The sequence below is a fragment of the Leptidea sinapis genome, chromosome 12 (assembly GCF_905404315.1).
Source record: "Leptidea sinapis chromosome 12, ilLepSina1.1, whole genome shotgun sequence".
Lineage (NCBI taxonomy): Eukaryota > Metazoa > Arthropoda > Insecta > Lepidoptera > Pieridae > Leptidea > Leptidea sinapis.
This window is the reverse complement of record NC_066276.1, coordinates 12,846,426-12,866,656: the sequence shown is the minus strand read 5'-3', so window position 1 is coordinate 12,866,656 and position 20,231 is coordinate 12,846,426. Positions and strand designations below refer to the sequence as shown.

The following is a 20,231-nucleotide window of genomic DNA, read 5'->3' as shown; positions in this document are numbered from 1 at the left end:
AGTGTCATTCCTCGGCTTTCGAAAGGCCCAGAACTTGCGTGTTCCAGTCGGGTAACTTGAAAGCTGCTCACCGATTTTGCTGGAATACTTAGTTTACGCATAGGCGACTAGCGGGCCAAAAACCTAGAGTCACGGTTGCATGTTTTCAGATTATTATACAGATCCCTTATGCCCAGCGTAGCAATTCAGGTTCGATACGCCTGATTCTTTGCAGTCAGCTGCTTCCAAATCAATTAAAATTGGCGCACCGAACCAGGGCTGTGATCTGCCACCAAAAGTACCTCAACCGATGGTACATAAACCTCAAAGATCGCTTTGATTCCGTCGTCACTAATAAGTCGTTAACGAGATTCCGACTTACATATTTATCCCTTTGAAAAGTATTGTTGACGTCTGTATATGTAGAGTAATTATCTAAAACAACAACAGTAAAGGTTTTATAGATAAAACTGGTATTACCTGCTGCTTCAACGTTACGTAAAAATCGGGGAAAAAAGCGTTCTGTTTTTGCGTTTATACAGAGAAGAATTCTTAGGAAACACAATAACATAACTCGTTAAATTTATAAACTAGTAACAGAACCAATTTATTTTTCAGAGTTTCCAGACACATGTAACAAGAGAAGGTATTGTGTTTTTTTTTTATTTAAATAAGTATAAAAATATCACTTAGTAACGAGAGCAAGTCAACCAATGATAATTATTTACCAGTGGGGGCTCCTTTGCACAGGATGCCGGCTAGATTATGGGTACCACAACGGCGCCTACTTCTCCCGTGAAGTAGTAATGTGTAAACATTACTGCGTTTCGGTCTGAAGAGCGCCGCAGCTAGTGAAATTAATGGGCAAATGAGACTTAATAATGTCTATCGGTGACGAGCCCAATTATAGTGCCGCTCAATTTTTTTTTGGTTTTATCAAGATTCCCGGCGGCACTGCATTGCAATGGGCATGGCGTATCAATTATCATCAGCTGAACGTCCTGCTCATCTCGTCCCTTATTTTCATAAAAAAGAAATTATCATCGCAGCTAACAACACAGAAAGCTGTACATAGGTCTTGACATGAGATTTCCGTTGATTGAAAAACCGTTTTAGTCAAAATGAAAATCACTTTATTCATCCAGATCAACAAAATGGCACTTTACAAGTAGGTACCATTTCATCATTTGTCAAAAGGATTTTTCTTTTATTTACCATCACTTTGGAAATTATTGAGCTCTAATTATAAGAGGTAAGAATCGGATTCCCACTCTTGTTAATCAACATTTACAGCTTCATCATTTTACAATTTATTTTAGTTACATGTTCATAAATACAAGAAAAATACTTAACATCTAACACTTCACACGAGTAAGTACGAATATAAATGTAAATACATAAATAAAAGCACAAGAGAACAATAGATAAATAAATCCACACACACTGCATACGTACAAAGCAGAGGTTAACTAACTGTCGTAATAAATATACTATACTAGCTGACCCGACAGACGTTGTTCTGTATATAATAAATAAAATAATGTTTTTATATAAATTTGTCAATAATCATAACATCAAAAATTACTTCGTAAAATATGCACCCTGCTGTCGTAATGAAATTGTTTCACAGCAGAACTGTCAAACCGTGCGTCAATAAATTCTCTCATAGAAAATATGTATGGAAACATCAAAGGAAAAACAAATTTGTTGTTTTATTTAATTTAGCAGCATTTTCCTATTTATTCACCTTTTAAACCTTCTCTGGACTACCACAAATAATTCAAGGTACCAAAATCAGCCAAATCGGTCCAGCCCTTCTCGAGTTTAAGCGAGACTAACGAACAGCAATTCATTTTTATATATATAGAAGATAGAAGATTAAAGTAGGTATTCTGCAAGCTGTCAAAACAGAAACACGTACTTAACAACGCTCCAATAAAACATAAATAAAATAAGTGATTAAATTGTGATTTTAAAGTGTGAATACGTGACTGGATTGAGTTAATGATTTAAACTGAAGATAAAACACCAACTAAATTACCGTTTTTACAAGCATTTACTTACGGTAAAAATCGAGGGAGTCGTATCATTCTTTATTTCACTAAACAGAGTTTCGATTTTGGGAAATTACAAGATTTGAAACAATTTAAATTACCATATTCAACAACAATAAAAAGCTGAAAAAAAGTCAAGCCTTGACACGTCAAGGCTCATATTCGTTTATTTTTGTAAAATTATATCTATTACTATAAAATGGTAAAATACATCTAAATTCTGTGCCAATAATTTGACAAAGCAAAAGAAGACCTGATTGATATTAGAAACAAAGAATATACAAGTGCTTGAGTCTCGGTCTTCAGTTCGTGGATTGCATTTTGACAAGAAAAAATATTATTATCGATTTTATGGACAAGTGTTATTATCTATTATTGTGTGGTTCAAAGTCTTGAAAATATAATTTCTAGTGACACAGCCAGCCCTAGCAAAAACGTCTCCATGGCGCCCAGTCGTGGGTGATGGTGCGACAGCGCTCTGTGTCCGCCGGCCAACCGCCGGCCCTGACGCCTGTCTGTTATAGTGACATTACTAAAAAGTGTTTTATGTGTACATTTATATTATTGATTTTGTTAGTTATTTTGTGTGTAAGTATTTTGTATTTTTTCTTACGTTGCAAAAATATTAGGTTGCAGTCGGCAGGCCCGTCCCATGTTATTTGAACGACTGATGAAAATAATACAACTCTGTTAGTATGCCCACATTGTTCTCCAGCTCGTCATTATAAAGGTCAACGGCGTTTGAATATAAGGCACATAAGGCACTCTCTCAATGCGACCAGTCAAGACCCCCTATTTCCAGCTTAACTTCAACTAGTCATTTAATTTCTCAAACACATTCTCTGTCTCAATCGCAACAACAACCATTTTGGCAAAATATTTCACAATCAAAATTAAATACTTCAATAGTTAAGCGTATTCCTCGTGGTGCGAGGATAGTTGTAGCACAGAATTTATCAATTAAAATTAATAAAGCCATCAATGAAAACTCAGAATGTGCTTGGGAGCAACTGCTATACTTTCCCTTTCAGGTTCTACATGCCAATTCCAAACATAAATCATTAACATCCACACTTAAAAATAATTGTACAACCACGGCCCCACAGAACATAAATTTTACTTCCCCAAATACTTTTAATAAGAAAAATTATAGACAACCACCGACATCAACACGCTCTTTATCCCAGAAAGTCGAGAGTAAAGTGAGTGATGAGGACCTGAAAGGTGCAGCACAATTATTATTCTCAAACGACGACATTGCGCCTGATTTGCAAGAAACGCTGAGCGCCCTAAAGGAGAAACATCCTTTATCAGCAGCACCTCCTATCTTCCAGCCTGCTTCATCTCAGTTACTTTTGCAGGTCACAATTAAAGACGTTAAGACAGCGGTGATGTCTTTCAAGAATGGTTCGGCTGGAGGCCTGGATGGCCTTACACCGCAACATATTAAAGATCTCGCCTTCGGTTCTACCGGCGACACCTCCTGTCAGATATCACCGCTTTAATAAATGCCATGCTGGCAGGCAAAGTACCCCAAAATTTTGCTTCCACTCTGTATGGTGCCAACCTATGTGCTTTTAAAAAGAAAGATGGAGGCATTAGGCCGATTGCTGTAGGTTGCACCTATAGACGAATAGCTTCCAAAGTTTGTTGTAAGTCTATTATGACTAAACTTGCTGAAAAGTTTCAGCCACTGCAGCTAGGATTTGGTTCGAAAGGCGGCTGCGAAGATGCAGTACACGCGCTCCGTTCCTTTTTGAAAAATGATGAAGGTGAGGTGGTCTTGAAAGTGGATTTAAAAAATGCCTTCAATTTTGTAAGTAGATCAAGCATTTTAACAGAAATTCAAAATTCGATCCCAGAAACATTTAGCTATCTTTGGCAATGTTATGGTTCGGAGTCAAAATTATTTTATAGGGACAATGTTATCCAGTCTTCTACTGGTTGTCAACAGGGTGATCCACTCGGACCGGCAATATTCAGTCTCGCTATACACCCAATAATTAATTTACTAAACTCTAAATTAAATATGTGGTACTTAGATGACGGCACTTTAGGAGGTGAAACAAATATAGTTCTAAAAGATCTCAGTTTTTTGATAAAAAAAAGTTTTATGAAATTGGTTTAGAGCAAAATTTTTCAAAGTGTGCACTTTTAATCTCAGTTTTGGTACCTTTTGATAGAAGAGATGCGATACTTAAACAATTCAACATTATTGCCCCAAATTTAAAAATTATAGAAAAGCAATCTCTTCGCCTTTTCGTTGCACCAAGTTTGGAAGAGTCTTTCTCAGCATATATAAATGAACAAAATTCAAAATTTTAACAATATTCAGACCGCTTACTATGCATACATTCCCACATGGCCTATCATATAATTTGGATTTGTCTCTTTGTCCCCAAGCTAACCTATGTTCTCCGATGTTGCCCTCATTGGAATCATGAGATACTTTTGTCAAGTTTGGACGATTCTCTACGAAATTTACTATCAAAAATATTAAATTGTTCATTGTCTGATATTTATTGGTGCCAGGCTTCTCTGCCCATTCGTTTTGGTGGAATTGGCATCAGAATAATATCTAGTATATCCTTACCAGCATTCTTATCTTCTGCTCACAATCTCAGCACTTTATATGATAAAATTATCTCTCCGTCATCAGCCTGCCACTGGTGTATGCGGAAACTGCTAAAACTGCTTGGAAAGTTGCCTGTCCAAGTAAAAAATTCCCTTTAAACATGCGATCACAAAAGATTTGGGATGAGCCACAGTGCAAAATCATTCACAAAAGGATATTATTATCAAATCACAATACTTCGGATCAGGCTCGTTTTATTGCTGTTAGCGAACGAGATTCAGGGTACTGGCTTCAGGCCACTTCTTCGAGTAACATAGGGACACTTCTTGATAATTCCAGCTTCTCAATCACATTTGGTTTACGCCTGGGTATCCCTAGAACAGTTCCCCATATGTGCCGCTGCGAGGCAATGTAGACAGCCTTGGTCACTTTGGCTTATCTTGCCGCCGCAGTGCGGGCCGTCTCTCACGCCATGCCGCGTTAAACGACATCTTGCGTCGGGCCTTTACTACCGTCAACGTGCCGGCTATCCTAGAGCCGAATGGAATTTCACGTGATGATAGTAAGAGGCCTGATGGCATGACGTTGATTCCTTGGAGTCGTGGAAAGCCACTGGTGTGGGATGCGACTTGTGTGGACACGCTAGCCCCCTCTCATATTGAACATTCATCGAGAGCGGGAGATGCAGCGGCGGAATCTGCCGAAAACCTAAAGCGGAGGAAATATGCATCACTCGGTGATGGATACATATTTGTTCCCTTTGGGGTGGAGACGATGGGTCCTTGGAGTTCATCGGCACAAAAACTCGTAAAAGAGCTATCCAGGCGTCTAACCGATTTAACAGGTGACCCAAGATCTGGTACGTACCTATGTCAAAGGATAAGTTTGGCTATACAAAGAGGTAACGTTGCCAGCTTCATGGGCACCTTACCTGCCGATAGCGATCTGAATGATATTTTCTATTTGTAATTAATTAATTTTGTTAGATTATTTAAGTTTTATTTTATTATTATTTATATAAATAGCGTTATTAATTATTAAGTCATATGTAAATAATTTGAAATCTATGCTAATATTATAAAGCTGCAGTGTTTGTTTGTTTGTTTGAACGCGCTAATCTCTGGTACTACTGGTCCGATTTGAATGATTCTTTCAGTGTTGGGTAGTCCATTTATCGAGGAAGGCTATAGGCTATGAATTGTTCAAAATTAGGGATCCGTAATAAAATTGCTATTGTGTAACTTAAGGTGTAAAATCGAAAACCTATTTTTGCGTGCGCTGCAAAAACTATTGACAATAGAACAAAATGATGTACAGGCTATAATATAGGCAATATTTTATTACTTATAAAACTATCGCGTGAATTATACTTTATATGGCAAAACAACGTTTGCCGGGTCAGCTAGTATTAAAATAAGTTTGAAGTTAAATATTATTCAGACATAAAGAATAAAAAAAATCTGTTGTTGTTAACTATCACAAATTGATAACATGAGGGTAGTAGCAACATAGTTTGACACGCAATAAAAAGCTGAAGTGTGAATACATTGCGGTGAGATAAATTAATAATAATTATAAAAACATAACAATAAATCATTCATGTTATTATCATATAAATTTTGTGTTTGGATGTCAAAGTCAAAATTGTTAAACTGTGACATAGATCAACAAGACATTTGTACGCTATAGAGAGTGTAAAAGGGCTGGAGTTTATGGCCTGGTATCTAGACCTTTAATCCAAAACGTAAAAGGGCTGCTCACTCTATAGTGTTGCCATTTCGAAAATATACTATACATACTACAGATTTTAACAATAATCATTTCATTCGTTTTATTTAAAATCTTGCAAAATGGATGTACAAATGCAATTATTATTTTCAAAAATGCAAACAGAAATGAAAACCAAACAGAGGAAATAACTAATAGATTAATACAATCATTTGAAGGAAAAATTTATGTTTTACTAAAAGAAAATTTAGGGCTACGCAATACTGTGGATGAATTGAGTAACAAAGTTTGCAAATTAGATATCCGACAATACAATTTGATACTACACGGAGTTGATGAAGTTGAAACGAACTCGATGGAGCTAAATGAACTAACTACCAAAGTCCTACGAAACATGAAGCTAGAATTAGGGCATCTAGAAATAAGAGCAGCTTATAGTATTGGAAAGAAAAATGAGAAAAACAAGAGACCTAAATTATTTACCTTAACAACAACGTGGAAAAAAACACAAATCCTTAAATCAAAAAAATATCTTACAAATAAAATAAGTGAAGATTACCCTAGAGAAATTTTTGCGACGCGGAAAGAACTGCAGGTAAAATTACAAGAAGAACGGACAAAAGGAAGATACGCATACATCAAGTATGACAAGTTGGTAGTACAAGAAAGCAACCCACCAAAAATCCAAACAAGGAGGAGATTTAACCCAACATCTGGACTTGGTGGTTCAGTAGAGGAAATTGTTAACCCCCACAAAGTAAATAAGATCTTACTTAACTTCATGAGAAAAAAATCAGATCCACTTAACAGCTTACACATGGAGAAAAAAAGTAATAACTAGCAATTACAAGATAACAAGAAAATAAACTTAAATGATCAAAAAATCAACAATAGTAAAAATTCCCCAAAACGGTTGGTCCCCGCGGGGAATCAAGACCAAAACCCTCCAAGGAACATGAACAAAAAATCCGTTTGCTTAAATGAAGCAACAATCAATGTTATATCATTAAGTAGTTAGATTTTAATTTAATTATTAATTTTACTATACTTCTGTGGACCAGAATGACTTGTATTTATTATTATTTTCATTTATTTCACATATTTGCAAACCATTCTGTATAATTAGCTCCTATATTGTTTGTATTTAAATAGTAATATAGAACAAAATGTAACAAATTAAATATTATTTTCAGTTACCATACCTGACGAGTATATAAAAGGCATGAAACCCAAGGGACCAGCTCCAACATCAGGACCAGATCCAGGTAAGTATATTTTTCTTAATTCTTGCTTACCTTGCCTTCCCTGTGCTTCCCCGGGGCGTAAACAGAATTGGGGAGTCCCAGGCCCAAGTATGTCGTAAGAAGCGACTGAGGGCTTTTTAGAAGTGGGAGAGTCACGCTGTCGTCTTATGATGTCAGCACAATGGGGACAGACTCGTCCGGGTTAATTACCACACTCGCACAGAATACCGGCGTGAAGTAGCGGCCTAGTGCCGCTATGTTTCGCATAGGTTAGTGTACGTGTACACTCTTGGGAATGATTTTGCACTGTGGTTCATCCCATAGCTTTTGTGATGGCATTTTTAAAGGGAAATTTAATGATGGGAATTCTGTTCTGTTCAGGGAATTATTTTAACAGAAGATTAAAATGCTGGTAAGGATATACTAGATATTATTTTGATGAAAATTCCGTCAAAATTAATGGGCAGTAAGGCCTGGCACCAAAAAATATCTGAAAATGAAGAATTTTAAATTTTTGATAATAAATTTCGTATAGAATATCGTCCCAGAAACACCGCAAAAGGAAGCTCATTCCACAGCTTTGTAGTACGTGGAAGAAAGCTCCTTAAAAACCGCACTGTGGAGGACCGCCACACATCCAGATGGTGGGGATGATATCCTAACTTGTGGCGTGTCGTGCGAAGGTGGAATTTGGCGGCAGGAATCAGGTTAACCAGCTTTTCGGAACACTCCCCGTGATAAATGCGGTAGAAGAAACACAATGAAGCGACGTCGCTACGCAACGCCAAGTAGTAAGTATAGTAAGTATTCCAATACTAGGCAAGGTTTTAAGGGAATTGTTGTATAAGAGCGGTGATACGACAAATGGGGTTTTTTTAGTAGTAAACGCGCAAACTTGAGTCTTCTGGGGGTTAAAGCTCTCGGGAAGCCCAAATAATGGAAGTTTTGAGATGAGCGCCTTGTGCCATACACGATCAAAGGCCTTCGCTATATCCAGGCTAACTGCCAGGCCTTCCCCCTTGCTTTCAATAGCCGCCGCCCGTCTATGTGTTAGGTATACGAGAAGATCACCTGCCGACCGAACATGTCGAAAGCCATACTGTCGGTCGTTGATCAACTGGTGACCAGGTATACCAAGAGCTGGCAGCTAATTATGCTCTCCATGATTTTGGAGAGCAGGGAGGTAATAGCTATGGGCCTGTAGTTTTGCAACAAGGGCTGACTTCCATGTGTCAGGGACTACGCCTTTGGAATAAGAGTGCTGGAATAAACGCGTTAACACCAGCGTTAACTCAGGGGTACACGTTCTAAGCTCGATTGGAGAAATGCCATCCGGCCTTGCTCGACTTCCTGACGTCCAACGAAAACAGAGCTCGCTTTACAGTTTTCTGTCTGAACTGTACTTCAGGCATAGAGCTCTGACACCGCGGGATGATCGGCTGTCGTCGTCGAGTTGAGTCGAGTTGGAGGCGAAAAGAGCGCACAGGAGATCGGATTTCTCTTTTGGCGTATGGGCCAGGGTGTCATTCCTCATGTGCAACGGCGGCATGGACGGCTGGTTGAAGTTACCAAGAGCAGCTTTCGACAAGGAACAGAACTTGCGTGTTCCCATCGGGTAACTGGAAAGCTGCTCGCCGATTTTGACGACGTGCTTTGATTTCGCACGGGCGATTTGCCGCTTAAAAAAATCTGGAGGCACGGTTATATTTTCTCTTAAGAACTTTGGAGTTCGGATCCTTTGTGCCGAGTGCCGCAACCCAAGATCGATATAAATATATAAGTTCGGTATAAATGGCCCCCGGTCCGAGGCACGAGGCCGCTACTTCACGTCGGTATTCTGTGCGAGTTCATTTTCAGCAGTCAGTCATTTTGTGTCTTCTAAGACGCCACGTCTCTCCACAACGCAAAGTATTGTAAATTTTCACAAAGTCCCTGACAGTTCGAGCAGCTCTGCTCCAAGATGGGAACAATACTCGTTATGTGGCCGGAACCGCACCTTATAAATTAAAAGAAGTGCAGGAAATTCGTGACTTGGGGGTAACTATTGATAGCAAACTAACGTTTATTGCACAAGTTAATAAAGTAGTTACCACATCCGCACGAATGTTAGGATTTCTAAAGCGAAACTCGAATTGTTTTGGCTCCAAAACTAAAACATTTCTATATAACACTCTAGTGCGCAGTCATATCGAATATGGTAGTATTATATGGAATCCCCTATATACGATCCATTCGCAACGCATCGAGATTATCCAAAGAGCATTCACACGACCCCTTGCATACATTAGTACTGGATTCTCTCATAGACACCCGTACCATCAGCGCCTCAGGAAATTTAATATGATTTCATTGCTCGATCGGAGATCTCTTGCCGGAGTAATTTTTTAGTACAAACTCTTAAACGGTCAAATACAATGTAGTAACCTCTTGCAGAATATTAATCTTGCTGTCCCATATTTATTCCCAAGGTTCAAAATCAAGAGAATCTTCCAAGTTCCTTCTGTAAAAACCAACCTGGGAGTTCAGGCGCCTCTCGCTCGAATTCTTCGCGAGTACAATAAGTTAAACGATACCAATTCAGAACTTGATATATTCGGTGGTGGGCTGGTCAGGTTTAAAGAAAGTGTTGTTAAACACTTAGCTGGTACTCAATCTGCATTTGTCAAATATGTAGTTTTTCTTTTTTTTCGTCTTCATTATTTTTATTATTTTAATAAGGTAAAGTTATAATTTGTACTTTCATTTTTTATTTGTTTGTTTTTATTATAGTTTAGATAGTATTAGTTCTATTTTTCATAAGTATTTAGGGACTATTTTTTGTAATTTTTATGTTCAGCATAATTGTCGTATACTTTAGAACTACTAATTGTAACATTAGATTAAGAAAATTGTATTGTATATGATGTGGTGTGCTTTAATAAATAAATAAATAAAGTACACAAATATGGGCCGGTTTGAAGAAGTGCTCCACACTACTTTAAAAAATTGTTGGTAAATACTAAAATAAATTACTGGGCAAATGAGACTTGACATCTTATTTCTCAAGGTGACGAGCGCAGTTGTAGTGCCGCTCAGAATTTTTGAGTATTTCAAGAATCCTGAGCGGCACTGCATTTTAATGGGCAGGGCGTATCAATTATCATCAGCTGAACGTCCTGCTCGTCTCGACCCTTATTTTCAAAAAAAAAATGAATTATCTACTTAGAACACCATTAAAATATGGATTTCTCAATTTTTCGGATAATGCCCCTGTTTATTTTCCGGTCACACTGGATGTTACTATCACGCATTGTGGAGGTTTTGTGTTCCAAACATCGAATTAATTTGTATTATAAAAAGAACAAAAAAAGTGTGATTACTCCTATTCTATCTGTGAAATGTAATTCCTTGACACTTTTTATTTTCCGTAGTATTGTTTTTACAAGTTTTCACAACGCGCGACGGCATTTTTAAAATAATTTATTGAGACGCAAACTGATCTGTCACAGACGATGACAATTCTCATAATGGCCGCCAGTTATGAAAGGTGACACGGAGTCCTTATTTTCTTACTAATCCGTTGTTTAGACATGCTTTCGCAACTACTAGCAGGAAGCGCTTGACAAAATGTCGCGACAGCACTTGCAACGGGGTTTACACTTGCAAGCTGCTGTCAGACAGACAGTCGGACTTTTAGTCGTAGTAGTGAAATATTGCACAAAGTCTTAAAAACTATATCTTATTTTATAGTAACCCCACCTGGAACAAAGAAAGGCGGAAAACCCAACAGAGAAGGTCTATATTCAGGAACAAATCCATGTAAGTGTATTTTTCTTAATCTTTGACGGACTTAAGCCCTAAAATCAAATATATGTTACCCACTATGGTTAGGATTGGGCAAAAAAAGACTGCTTTTTTAAATTTTTAGTTTTCTACGTAATAAATTTGAAGGCAGTTATTTTTAAAGAATATTCACTTTTAATGTAATATGGATTATTAAGATGGGCAATTGTTTAATGCATACGATAATTTTTTTTAAATTAAAAAAACAAAAATAACAATAAAAAGAGTGGTCGTGATTCTTAATGCTGCTAGTTCTATCCAAACACAAAATTTCGCATACAATTTATTTTTTTAGCTTCATTTTAAGATGTATGAGTTTTTAATACTACTCTATACTAAAAGAATCTATTAACCCGCTTATTCATAATAGTCTGCTAACTTAAAGCATTGCTAATTCTCACTCTGTCTTCTTCTATTGACCTAAGTTAGAATGAGAAATAACACTCTGTAGCGGCTGTTTTAAGTTAGCGGACCATTATGAATAAGGGGGTTAGTAAAGCAAATCTTTAAAATATTTTAATATTGTACACGCTACATACATGTTAATAGAAATTACATGATATAGATGAAATGTACGTTGTTCTTTTTTGTCACATTTTTTTTACTTATCTAATTGTCACGTTGAGGCTTAAATCATAAATTGGTGAATTATTTACTTCTTCCTTTCAACAAACACATATCTTATTGAATATTCGTTTTTGTTACAAAAGTTTTAAGCTATTGCATAGCTTCTATCGCGGGCCTTGAGCGTGGAGACCGAATCCAGAAATTCCGTAACGAAAATAACCTAACACTTACTTACTAGATGTATATAGATATTTCGGCACGGTCATTACAGTTGCCGTAGAACAGCGGTTATCACGTATGCTTTTTGTGCAGAAGGTCCCAGGTTCGAGCCTGGGGTACATCTTGATTTTTTTTATCACATTTTTTTAATTTTTATTATTATGACAAGCATTTTTATTTAGTTTCACCTGTCCCGTTGTCTGTCTGTAATCAAATCTTGCAAGTTAAATTTGACTCACTTCTCGTTTGCTTTTTTTTTAAATTAATTTTATCAAAAAAGAAAATACTGCATAAATAAATAATTATAATTGCATAAGTTGATTAAAAAATGCTATGCAATAGCTTTACCGCGGCAGTCCCCGAGTGCCACACGTATTTTTTTTTTAATATTTTTGGAACAAAATGAATTTTGAATCAAAAGATGCGCCCAAAACAACAAAACGAAAATGTATTCAAGCCATTTTTTCAAAAATGTTAGTTGTTCGATTCCGCTTCTACGGTAGCGACACACTAGACATAGTACGGAAACTAAACCTTGTTGATAAAATACTTACCTATATATGCGTACACTCCATTGAAGTAATAGGGTTGTCAGGTTATTTTTCTAATCGACTTTAAAAAAGGAGTTTTGGAACGAAGTTCCGTATGGGGATTGCAGAGCGTAAAAAAAGTAAAAAGCGTAAGTTTTTTTGTATATTGTATGTATGATAGCTATGCAGTGTATAATGCAATGTTATAGTCTACATGATGACTGTTATGTAATGTTTTTATTTTATTTGAAATATTGACGGAAAGCTTCGAAATATGTGATTTTAAGCTTTGTCCGTTTAAGTTTCACTTCTACCACAGTCTTAAGAAACCCCTGCAGTCATCCCACGAACATGTCTAGACGGGGCAATTATTGTTTTCGTGAGTGTCAATAACGAATATGACAACTATTTTTAGATCCGAGATGGCGGATGTAACCTTTTACAATAAAATCAAATTGGGTATCATTTTCGAGATTTACAGGAGTGTCAAGATTTTCGGGAGTGGAATTACAAATATGACACCCATTTCAAGGTCCAGGATGCTTGTACTCACGGTTCGTAAGTACTCCCCTGTGTGTAATAGCCGAAGATGTTCGTATGGCTCGGGTCGGAGAAAGGGGGTCTGCGGTGAACTTCGCACGTGTTTAGCTGTGCACTTAGCGGCGCCACAATCTATATTAAAGCCGCGTTCAAGCTGCTTCTATCTGGACGTTACTTGAACGTAACTTGATCTCCGTAACGTCCTCAAACAGTTCTTCAGCTACGTAACGTTACTCCCTATTGCGGGAGAAAACACACACTAAGTAAAAAGGAACCAAATTATAATAATTACTACTGCTGTAATGACTACACGTGGCAAAGTCAGATGTGTAAGAAGGGCAGCCAGTGACGCCGTGTCTCTCGTCTAATGACCGTATTCAATATCGTATCTCTAGTTACGGATACATCACTGTCAAGGTTTAATGACAAGATCTTATCTATCCGTAGTTATGTCTAATATAGTTATAGTCCAATGCTCTACGACGATAAGTTATTGAAATATAAGTAAGAGTAAATGGATAGATTTGTCTAAATCTAGTAAGTTATACTAAGGATAGATAGGTTATTGAAAACGGCCATAAAGCGATTCGGACACGACCCGCGGCTCAAGGAGTCTAATCACAATTCATAAGCTATATATATATATATATATCGTATATATATATATATATATATACGTATTATGAATGAATAATTCATAGCCCCTATATTGTTTGTATTAAAATAGTAATATAGTACAAAATCTCACAAATAATAATATGTTATTTAGATACAATACCTGACGAGTATATAAAAGGCATGAAAATCAACGCACCAGCTCCAACATCGGGACCAAGTCCAAGTAAGTGTATTTTTCTTAATATTTGAATGGACTTATAGCTACTATATCGGACATCAAAGATACTATAACCAACCATAAATTAACTTGTACCATGCCATGTAACCATACTACTACTAAATATAAGTACCTACGACGTAAAATGACGTAATATTTGAGACTTCTGTTTGTAGTTACCTACAAAAAATTATTGCACAAGATCTTAAGAAATATATGTTATTTTATAGTACACACACCCGGCCAAAAGGGAAACAACCGAGTTCTAAGTTTAGGACCAGATCCAAGTAAGTTATTTATCTTTATCCTTTTATGGACTTAAGCCCTAACATAAAATACATTTTACCTACTTTGCGGTAGGTACTAAAAGCGGAGCTTTAGTGGTGGTTTTCTATCAAGTAATTTTGAAGGCAATTTTTTAAAAATAATTCTCTTTTAATGTTTAGATTATTACTATGGGCTTATATTTAATGCATACGACACATCGGTTTCATTCATTTTTATGTCATCCAAACAAAAATAACAATAGCAAAAAAAAAAGTGTTCATGATTCTTAAAGCTGCTAGTTGTACACAAACATAAAATTTCCTGTATGAATCTCTTCTTTTTATATTTATTTTAACATAACTGTATAATTTTTTTATACTACTAAATCTTTCATATGGGAATCGTTTATGTTATTAATCTAGATGTTCCAATATTTTAGTTTTTTTTTTTTTTTTATGGAATAAGAGGACAAACAAGCGTACGGGTCACCTGTTGTTAAGTGATCACCGCCGCCCATACTCTCTTGTAACACCAGAGGAATCACAGGAGCGTTGCCGGCCTTGGAGGAAGGAAGGTGTACGCGCTTTTTTTGAAGGTACCCATGTCGTATCGTCCCGGAAACACCGCACAAGGAAGTTCATTCCACAGCTTTGTAGTACGAGGAAGAAAGCTCCTTGTAAACCGCACTGTGGAGGACCGCCACACATCCAGATGGTGAGGATGATATCCTAACTTGTTGCGTGTCGTGCGTAGGTGGAATTCGGCGGCAGGAATAAGGTAAAACAGCTCTTCGGAACACTCCCCGTGATAAATGCGGTAGAAGACACACAATGAAGCGACGTCTCTACGCAACGCCAAGTGATCCAGCCGTTCACAGAGTACTGGGTCCCCGACAATTCGCGCTGCTCTGCGTTTCACGCGGTCAAATGGATCGAGCTGATACTGGGGTGCGCCAGACCAGAGATGACAGCAATACTCCATGTGTGGCCGGACCTGCGCTTTGTACAGCGCTAGAATGTGGGCCGGCTTGAAGTATTGCCGTGCTCTATTAATGACGCCCAGTTTCTTTGAAGCCAATTTGGCTTTGCCCTCCAGATGGCCACGGAATTGGCAATCGCTCGAGATTTCGAGACCCAGTATTCCGATACTAGGCGAGGCTTTTAGGGAAGTGTTGTCGAAGAGCGGTGATGCGACAAATGGGGTTTTTTTAGTGGTAAACGCGCAAACTTGAGTCTTCTGGGGGTTAAATTGGACAAAGTTCAATTTACCCCATTCCGCGACCTTCTCAAGAGAGGACTCGATAGAAGACACAAGTTTCTCCCGGCACTGGTCGACGATTTCCCGAGAGAGACGTGCATGGCCCGTGTATACGGCATCACCAGTGCTGTCATCTGCATAGCAATGAATGTTGGAGGTGTCCAACATATCATTGATATGCAGAAGAAACAGCGTAGGAGATAGCACACAGCCTTGGGGCACTCCAGCATTCACAGGCTTCGGGTTCGAGCAATGTCCGTCGACAACGACCTGTATGCTGCGCACAGTGAGGAAGCTGGAGGTCCACTTGCACAAGCTCTCGGGAAGCCCAAATGATGGAAGTTTAGAGAGGAGCGCCTTATGCCATACACGATCAAAGGCCTTCGCTATATCCAGGCTAACTGCCAGGCCTTCCCCCTTGCTTTCAATAGCCGCAGCCCATCTATGTGTTAGGTATACCAGAAGATCACCTGCCGACCGACCATGGCGAAACCCTTATTGTCGGTCGTCGATCAACTGGTGACCCTCTAGGTATACCAAGAGCTGACGGCTAATTAATTAATTTTGAAAACGCTACAATTTAAGAATATAAAACTGGGTAAGAGAAGTTTGTTTATCTACCTTATCTACAACAGCTTTATTAAGCGATATTGGAAAACAGCCATTATATCATAAGTTTAATGAGAAACATTTTCGAATCGAACCATTATCAAAAGTGGCATTCGATCAGGGGGCTATTATAGTTTTCTTCAAAATTATATCGTTTACATAATATCCTAAAGCTCCATTGACTAACCCAGGAACTGGGTCCCACACCCACATAGAATATGGACAAAAGATGTATGGGCCTGTGCCCCAGAATTTACATTTACAAAATCGATATTATATAAAAGTAGATATTTTCTACAACTAAAAGTAAAGTTATAAAGGTGCATATTACTCAGCAGCGGTGGACAAAATTATGTAAGTTTAACTACAAAATTGTTGTTATCGTACCTATAATATGTAAAGAATACTCAATATATACATATTTTGTATCATATACATACTAGGCCCCGGCAATATGTATATACAGAGACTATAAAATTAAAAAAAAACACAAGAGTTATGGAGTACCTACACTAGTGCATCAATCCACATATGTACAAAGTTTAGGTTAACGAACTATCGTATTTTCTATGAATAATTCATAGCTACTATATTGTTTGTATTTAAATAGTAATGTAGTACAAAATATTACAAATTAAATGTTATTTTCAGCTACCATACCTGACGAATATATAAAAGGCATGAAACCCAACGCACCAGCTCCAACATCGGGACCAAGTCCAAGTAAGTGTATTTTTCATAATCTTTTAATGGACTTTAAGCTCGGATATCAAAGATACTATAATTTTGGTTATACTCAAACTTAATCAAGGTCATACAAGTTAATTTATAGTAGGTACTTACTACTACAAATTAACTTGTACCGTGCCATGTAACCATACTACTACTAAATATAAGTCCTACGACGTAAAATGACGTAATATTTGAGACTTCTGTTTGTAGTTACCTACAAAAAATTATTGCACAAGATCTTAAGAAATATATGTTATTTTATAGTACACCCACCCGGCCAAAAGGGACACAACCGAGTTCTAAGTTTAGGACCAGATCCAAGTAAGTTATTTATCTTTATCCTTTTATGGACTTAAGCCCCTAACATATAATACATTTTACCTACTTTGCGGAAGGTACTAAAAGCGGAGCTTTAGTGGTGGTTTTCTATCAAGTAATTTTGAAGGCAATTTTTTAAAAATAATTCTCTTTTAATGTTTAGATTATTACTATGGGCTTATATTTAATGCATACGACACATCGGTTTCATTCATTTTTATTTCATCCAAACAAAAATAACAATAGCAATAAAAAAGTGTTCATGATTCTTAAAGCTGCTAGTTGTACACAAACATAAAATTTTCTGTATGAATTTCTTCTTTTTATATTTATTTTAACATAACTGTATAATTTTTTATACTACTGAATCTATCATAAGGGAATCATTTGTGTTATTAATCTAGATGTTCCAATATTTTAATTTTGAAAACGCTACAATTTAAGAATATAAAACTGGGTAAGAGAAGTTTGTTTATCTACATTATCTACAACAGCTTTACTAAGTGATATTGGAAAACAGGCATTATGTCATAAGTAGAATGAGAAACATCTTCGAATCGAACCATTATCAAAAGTGGCATTCATCAGGGGGCTATAGTTTTCTTCAAAATTATATTGTTTACATAATATCCTAAAGCTCCATTGACTTACCCATGAACTGGGTCCCACACCCACATAGAATATGGACAAAAGATGTATGGGCCTGTGCCCCAGAATTTACATTTATAAAATCGATATTATATAAAAGTAGACATCTACTACAAGTAAAAGTAAAGTTATAATGATGCATATTGCTCAGCAGCGGTGGACAAAATTATGTAAGTTTAACTACAAAATTATTATTTTCGTACCTATAATATGTATAGAATACTCGATATATACATATTTTGTATCATATACATACTAGGCCCCGGCAATATGTATATACAGACATTATAAAATTAAAAAAAATAATAAAAACACAAGAGTTATGGAGTACCTACACTAGTGCATCAATCCACATATGTACAAAGTATAGGTTAACGAACTATCGTATTTTCTATGAATAATTCATAGCTACTATATTGTTTGTATTTAAATAGTAATGTAGCACAAAATATTACAAATTAAATGTTATTTCAGCTACCAACTATAACTTATTTGGTTATAATCAAAATTTTATGTGTGAACGTTATCTGTGTCTAAATGTGAACAGAAATCTGTGTAAGTAGGAAACATAAGTAAAGGAACTAAGTGACTTTAAAATTATACTCACATCTTTTTAATTTGATCCCGTCGTGAAAACTCTCAACTTACAAGTGAAAAGTTAACTGTTTTGACCATTTTCAATAACATTACAACTCACGAGACAGTATAAATAAACATTTTCGCCATATAACTGGAAAAAATTATTCCGAACCCGAACCTGGCTTCATTAAAATATTTCCTTGTACCCTCTCTGTCCACCTGTACAAACAAAGCCGCTACAGAAAAATCAAAGGCAATAACGGATAATCATATATTTGCCGATGAATCAGTTCAAGGCTGTAAAAATGAACACAAAGAATAAAAATATCTAAACATAGCACGCCCAATAAAACTAATCCATCTTCCAACATTACGCTTAGACGTGCGCAGCCATCTTCCCAATCTCAGGTGGTCCTCCTCCTCCTTTTTTGAAGTCGGTTAAATAATTATTGCACAAGATCTTTAGAAATATATGTTATTTTATAGTACACACACCTGGCCAAAAAGGTGATGAAGTAACTTGAACTTGAGCCCTAACATAAAATATATTTTATCTGCTTTGATTACACTAGCAAAAAAGCGGTGCTTTAGTAGTGCTCGCGAGGTTTTTCAGGCAAATTGTAGTTTTTTTTTCTCATTTAATGTATGGATTATTAACATGGGCTTATATTTAATGCATAGGACAAATCGGTTTTATTCATTTTTATTTCATTCAAACAAAAATAACAATAGCTAGTTGTACACAAACATAAAATTTCCTATACGAATTTCTTTTTTTTATACGTGGAAAATGAAAATGCTTAGAACTGGCCAGTTAGAAACATGGCTTATGAAAACTTTTTTGGAATTTCAATTTTAGAACTCTTTGGTAACCTAATCTAGTATATTGCATTCATTTGTCATTTATTTTTGTGAATTGGCGGCAAATCTAAAACTCTTGTTATACGTGAAATTGAACCTAATGCGAGAAAATTTTCGGTCAATGATTTATTATGACATTCGTTGTGGGCTTACTCAACAACAAAGCTATGATAGGCTGCGATTAGCTCAGTTTATTAGTTTATTAGTTTCTTAATGAAGCCTCATCTCGTGCCACTATTCACAATTTAATTAACAAGTTTAAGCGTGGACTTAGCAATCTCATTGATGATCCGCGTGAGGGACGTCCTTTAACAGTGATAGATTTTATAGTAGAGGTCAGTGGTTATAACGAAAGTAAATAGGTACTTTCGTTAATAAATGTTAATTGTCATTTGACAGTCAATTGGCGGCTCGAGGTTCAGTGCTGCCAAAATAAAAATGTGTTTTCACTGTAAAGTGGCCTATCATAGGTGGTAACTGACTAAAATCTTCAACAAAATATACAAATAATCAAACGATTTTGTCTTAAAGGTTAACGTAATCGTAGATCAATTTTTCTTTAAAGCCTACATCCAGTCATAGAAGAAATATCAATGGAAATGAATTTTCCCAAACAGTTCTTCTCGAAATTGAGCAAGTGCGTGTAAATTCATGTTTTATTTACTCCTAATAAAATATTTGAATGAATTGTTCAACCGTATCAAAGCAATTTATAGGATGAGATTAAGTTAAGTTTAAGATTTTTAAAATATCTGATTTAAATATAAATTATCTGTTGTCGTATAGCACCTGGAGAGGAAATAAAAGGCAAGAAACCCAGAGGACCACATCATGGATCAGAACCAGATCCAAGTAAATATGCTTTTC

General features: G+C 36.5%; 1 long non-coding RNA gene across 1 annotated transcript; it reads left to right on the top strand.

Annotated features, from left to right (window-relative positions):
- Nucleotides 1–631: 631 nt before the first annotated feature.
- On the top strand, nt 632–6,801 carry LOC126967302 (uncharacterized). The gene is made up of 2 exons (XR_007729969.1): nt 632–2,621; nt 3,718–6,801. It is a non-coding gene; the product is annotated as an uncharacterized LOC126967302 (long non-coding RNA).
- Nucleotides 6,802–20,231: the final 13,430 nt, after the last annotated feature.